Here is a 6506-nt window from a genome sequence, read left to right on the forward strand (position 1 = left end):
CACAGCTCTCTGCATCCTCCCCCAACAGGATGGGTAGCCTACTCTCATCAGAGAGGCCTTTGAAGCCGAATAAGGGTTTCAAATTTGGGGAAAGAACACTCTCTAATTGTATTATATTTTTTACATTTTGTCAGGAAATGCAGCTCCGTCTCAGGTTCTGATGGTGAGCAGTGGTTGCACAGCCTTTCCTCTACAGGGAGCCAGGTTTTCCTGTCTACCCTTCTCAATGGCAAGGCTGTGCTCACTGAGCCTGTACTTTGTCAAGGTTTTTCTAAGGTAACCATGGTCAAATATTTAGCCACAGTGTACTGTCGATTTAGGGCCAGATAGCACTGCATTTTGCTTTGTGTTTGTGCTTGTGTTTCCCAATAAACAATAGAGTTTTGTTTTGACTGTGTTGTAATTTGGTTTATCCTGATTGATTGGATGTTCTGGTCCTGAGGCTTCAGTGTGTTAGTAGAACAGGTTTGTGAACTCAGCCCCAGGACCAGTCGGATGAGGGGCTCTTTTCTTTGCTCAGCTCTTGGCATTGCAGCGCTTGGTAATGATATGAGAGGGGGTCACTGTATTATATATGTTTCCAAAACTTAATTGCTCTTTTTTGAGTTTTTATTATTAGTGGATATTGGCCTAATTCTGCCCTGCATGCATTGTTTGTAGTTTTCCTCTGGACAGAACTCTGCATGCAGGGTTTCAAATGGGGTGTTTGTCCCATTTGATGAAATCTTGTTTTGCAAGTGGACCCCACACCTCGCTGCCATAAAGTGCAATTGTTTCAATGATATATTCAATTTTTAATAGGTATTTCAATTTGAATTAGCTTTTTAATGGATTAGAATGCCCTGCGTGCTTTCTCTCTCAGTTCATTCACTGCCTCATTAAGGTGTCCTGTTGAGCTTATTTTTAAACCTAAGTAATAGTGAGTGCAGTACTCTATATATTTTGTACCAATTGAGAACTTTGGTCTAATTCCCTGATATCTGGATCTTCTCTGGAAAATCATTATTGTAGTCTTTTTAGGGTTTACTGCCAGGGCCCAGGTCTGGCACAATTGCTCAAGCAGGTCCAGGCTCTGCTGTAGGCCATATGATGTGGGTGACAGCAGGCATAGGTCATCTTATTATTATTATTATTATTTATTATTATTATCTGTGAAGAGTAGACATTTAACTTCTGAATTGTGGAGACTAACACCAAGGGGCTGAGGATTTTTCTAGAATAGTGGCCAATTCGTTGATGTAACTATTGAAGGGTGCAGGGCTCAGATTGCAACCCTGACGAAAGCCCCATGCCAATTCTAATTTTAATCTATCTCTCTATCTCTACTCTCTCTATCTCTCTCTCTCTCTCTATCTATCTCTCTCTGTCTCTCTGTCTCTACTCTCTCTGTCTCTCTCTCAATTCAATTCAATTTGGCTTACTGGCATGACGTAACAATGTACATATTGCCAAAGCTTACTTTGGATATTTACAATATTAAAATAAGAATAATCAAAATAACAGTAACAACAATAACAAGGGTCAAAATAACCATACATTGAGCAATAATAATAAGCACAGGGTAGAGGAAATGTGCAGGTTGGGATGTCTGTCAGACACTGGCCCTCATCTTATGGCAGGCAGCTATGTAGCAATGTAGAGAGCTCTCTCTCTCTATCAATTCAATTTCAATTTCAATGTCAATTTAAGGGACTTTATTGGCATGGGAAACATGTTTTCATTGCCAAAGCAAGTGAAATAGATAATAAACAAAAGTGAAATAAACTATTAAAATTACACTCACAGAAGTTTCAAAAAAGTAAAGACTTTTCAAATGTCATATTGTGTATACAGTATTGTAATAGTTAAAGTACAAAAGGGAAAATAAATAAACATAAATTGTATTTACAATGGTGTTTCTTCTTCACTGTTTGCCCTTTTCTTGTGGCAACAGGCCACACATCTTGTTGCTGTGATTGCACACTGTGGTATTTCAACCAATAGATATGGGGGAATTCTTTGTGGGTCTGTGTAATCTGAGGAAAATACGTGTCTCTAATATGGTCATATTTTTGGCAGGAGGTTAGGAAGTGCAGAACAGTTTCCACCTAATTGTGTGGGCAGTGTGCTCATGGCCTGACTTCTCTTGAGAGCCAGGTCTTCCTTCGGCAGCTTTTCTCAATAGTAAGGCTATGCTCACTGAGTCTGTACATAGTCAAAGATTTCCTTAAGTTTGGTTCAGTCACAGTGGTCAGCTATTCTGCCACGGTGTACTCTCTGTTTAAGGCCAAATATAATTCTAGTTTGCTCTGTTTTTTTGTTAATTCTTTGCAATGTGTCAAGTAATTCTGTTTTTGTTTTCTCATGATTTGCTTGGGTCTAATTGTGTTGCTGTCCTGGGGCTCTGTGGGGTCTGTTTGTGTTTGTGAACAGAGCCCCAGAACCAGGACCAGCTTCTCCAGGTTGATTTCTCTGTAGGTGATGGCTTTGTTATTGAAGGTTTGGGAATCGCTTCCTTTTGGGTGTCCACGTCACCAACAAACTATCATGGTCCAAACATACCAAGACAGTCGTGAAGAGGGCACGACAAAACCTTTTCCCCCTCAGGACACTGAAAAGATTTGTCATGGGTCCCCAGATCCTCAAACGGTTCTACAGCTGCACCATCGAGAGCATCCTGACCAGTTGCATCACCGCCTGATATGGCAACTGCTCGGCATCCGACCGTAAGGCGCTACAGAGGGTAGTGTGACCGGCCTAGTACATCACTGGGGCCAAGCTTCCTGCCATCCAGGACCTATATAACAGGCGGTGTCAGTGGAAAGCCCAACAAAATTGTCAGACTCCAGTCACCCAGGTTATAGACTTGTTCTCTCTGCTACCGCATGGCAAGCGGTACCGGAGCGCCAAGTCTAGGACCAAAAGGCTCCTGAACAGCTTCTACCCCCCAGCCATTAGACTGCTGAACAATGCAGAAAATCACCACTGGAAAATGTACATTGACACCCACCCTCTTGTACACTGCTGCTACTCGCTGTTTGCCTGTTATCTATGCATAGTCACTTCACCCCTACCTACATGTACAGATTACCTCAACTAGCCTGTACCCCCGCACACTGACACGGTACCTGTATATAGCCTCGTTATTGTTATTGTTATTGTGTTACTTTTTGTTATTACTTTTTAGTTTAGTCTACTTGGTAAATATTTTCTTCTTCTTGAACTGCACTGTTGGTTAAGGGTTTGTAAGTAAGCATTTCACTGTAAAGTCTACACTTGTCCTCGGCAAATAAAGTTTGATTTGATTTTTGGTTGTAGAATTTCATGTCTCTTTTCAGGATTTTGATCATAAGCAGGTATCGGACTAATTCTGCTCTGCATTAATTATGTGGTGTTTTACGTGGTACACAGAGGATATTTTTGCAGAATTCTGCATGCAGAGTCTCAATTTGGTGTTTGTCCCATTTTGTGAATTCTTGGTTAGTGAGCGGACCCCAGACCTCTCAACCATAAAGGGCAATGGGTTCTATAACTGATTCAAGTATTTTTAACCAGATTCTAATTGGTATGTTGAATGTTATGTTCCTTTTGTTGGCATAGAAGGCCCTTCTTGCCTTGTCTCTCAGATAGTTCACGGCTTTGTGGAAGTTACCTCTGATATTTAGGTATGTCTCGTATGAGGTATGTCTCGTTTTTTACGTGCTCTGGGTGTCTAGATGGAATTCGTATTTGTGGTCCTGACAACTGGACATTTTTTGGGACACCATTATTTTTGTTTTACTGAGATTTACTGTCAGGGTCCAGGTCTGACAGAATCTGTGCAGAAGATCTAGGTGCTGCTGTAGGCCCTCCTTGGTTGGGGACAGAAGCACCAGATCATCAGCAAACAGTAGACATTTGACTTCAGATTCTTGTAGGGTGAGGCCGGATGCTGCAGGATGTCCTAGTACCCTCGCCAATATATATATATATAAATATATGTTGAAGAGGGTCGGGCTTAAGCTGCATCCCTGTCTCACCCCCTGGCCCTGTGGAAAGAAATATGTGTGGTTTTTGCCTATTTTAACTGCACACTGTATAATGTTGTATGTTTTTCCCAGATTTGATAGGGAAAGGTCAAATATAGTGTTTAGGTTTTCTACTGCCAAGTTTACACCGTCACTATTACAGTAAAACCTTAGGTCCAGGAAGTTGTCTGGAAGGGATTTAATTTGTTGTTGCCTAATTGTTTTTCGGTAGATTTCCATACTATTTTCCTTCCAACTATAGCATTTCTTAATATTACCCTTTGGCTTTGATGCCTCATGACTGAGCATAGCTCTGTTCAAGTAGAGTGTGATTTTGCTGTGATCTGATAGGGGTGTCAGTGGACTGACTGTGAACGCTCTAAGAGACTCTGGGTTGAAGAGATGAGCTATAGGTGTACCTGCCATAGGAGTCCCCTCGAAGCCTACCATTGACTATACATACCCAGCGTCCGACAGAGCTGCAGGAGTTGTGACCAGTTTTTTGTTGGTTATGTTGTCGTAGTTGTGTCTAGGGTGGCATATGGAGAGGGAATGCTGTCACCTCCAGGTAAGTGTTTGTCCCCCTGCGTGCTGAGGGTGTCAGATTCTTATCCAGTTCTGGCGTAGAAGTCGCCTCAGACTAGTACATGTCCACGAGCCTGGAAATTGTTTATCTCCCCCACTAGGATGGAGAAGCTGTCATCGTTAAAGTATGGAGATTCTATTGAGGGGATGTGGGTAGCACACATGAGGACGTGTTTCTCTGTTGAGATAATTTCTTTATTAATTTCTAGCCAGATGTAAAATGTTCCTGTTAGCATACCCCCTGAGTCTCTTCCCTGTTTCACACCTGGTAGTTTGGTGGATCTCTATAACCTAGAGGGCTACCAGTAGGCCCGTCTCCTCTATACCATGTTTCTTGTAGGATGACAATGTCTGTATTTCCAATGTTTTAATGAATTCTTGGTTCATGCTCTTTAGGCCAAAGGCAGATGACCTCAGGCCTTGTATATTCTCTCTCTCTCTGTCTCTCTCTCGCTCTCCGGATATTTCTCTCTCTCTATCTGTCTATCTCTGTATCTTTCTCTCTCTCTCTCACTTGCTCTCTGTCTCTCTCTCTCTTTCACTTCCTCTCTGTCTCTCTCACTTGCTCTCTGTCTCTCTGTCTCTGTCTCTGTCTCTGTCTCTGTCTCTGTCTCTGTCTCTGTCTCTGTCTCTGTCTCTCTGTATCTCTGTCTCTGTCTCTCTCTCTCTGTCTCTGTCTCTGTCTCTCAAATCAAATCATCAAATCAAATTTTATTTGTCACATACACATGGTTAGCAGATGTTAATGCGAGTGTAGCGAAATGCTTGTTCTTCTAGTTCCGACAATGCAGTGATAACCAACAAGTAATCTAACTAACAATTCCAAAACTACTGTCTTATACACAGTGTAAGGGGATAAAGAATATGTACATAAGGATATATGAATGAGTGATGGTACAGGGCAGCATACAGTAGATGGTATCGAGTACAGTATATACATATGAGATGAGTATGTAGACAAAGTAAACAAAGTGGCATAGTTAAAGTGGCTAGTGATACATGTATTACATAAGGATGCAGTCGATGATATAGAGTACAGTATATACTGACCCTCTCTCTCCCTCTCTCTCCCCCTCTCTCCCTCCCTCTCTCCCTCTCTCTCTCTCTCTCCCTCTCTCTCTCTCTCTCTCTCTCTCTCTCTCTCTCTCTCTCTCTCTCTCTCTCTCTCTCTCTCTCTCTCAAATTCAAGCTGCTTTATTGACATGAAAAACATTGTGTCAATATTGCCAAAGCAACATTGTATACAATATACATTGTAACAAAATCATAAATGATAGCAAATAATAATATAAAATTGTAGTAAATAATAATACAAAATTAAATACAAAAATAATAACAATAAAATGGTAACAGTCAATAGTAGAAATGTAATAAATATAAAATCAAATTATGGAAAATGAAACTATAACTAACTTATAACTACATAACTAAATAACTAAATAATGGCCGCCTCGTTCCTAGGAAACTATGCAGTTTTTTTTTTTTTTTTACGCGTTATTTCTTACATTAGTACCCCAGGTCATCTTAGGTTTCATTACATACAGTCGAGAAGAACTACTGAATATAAGATCAGCGTCAACTCACCACCATTACGACCAAGAATATGTTTTTCGTGACGCGGATCCTGTGTTCTGCCTTACAAACAGGACAACGGAATGGATCTCATGCAGCGACCCAAAAAAAAAACGACTCAGAAAAAGGGGGAAACGAGGCGGTCTTCTGGTCAGACTCCGGAGACGGGCACATCGCGCACCACTACCTAGCATTCTTCTTGCCAATGTCCAGTCTCTTGACAACAAGGTTGATGAAATCCGAGCAAGGGTAGCATTCCAGAGGGACATCAGAGACTGTAACGTTCTTTGCTTCATGGAAACATGGCTCACTGGAGAGACGCTATCCGAGGCGGTGCAGCCAACGGGTTTCTCCACGCATCGC

This window comes from Oncorhynchus keta, chromosome 28 (assembly GCF_023373465.1).
Source record: "Oncorhynchus keta strain PuntledgeMale-10-30-2019 chromosome 28, Oket_V2, whole genome shotgun sequence".
Classification (NCBI taxonomy): domain Eukaryota; kingdom Metazoa; phylum Chordata; class Actinopteri; order Salmoniformes; family Salmonidae; genus Oncorhynchus; species Oncorhynchus keta.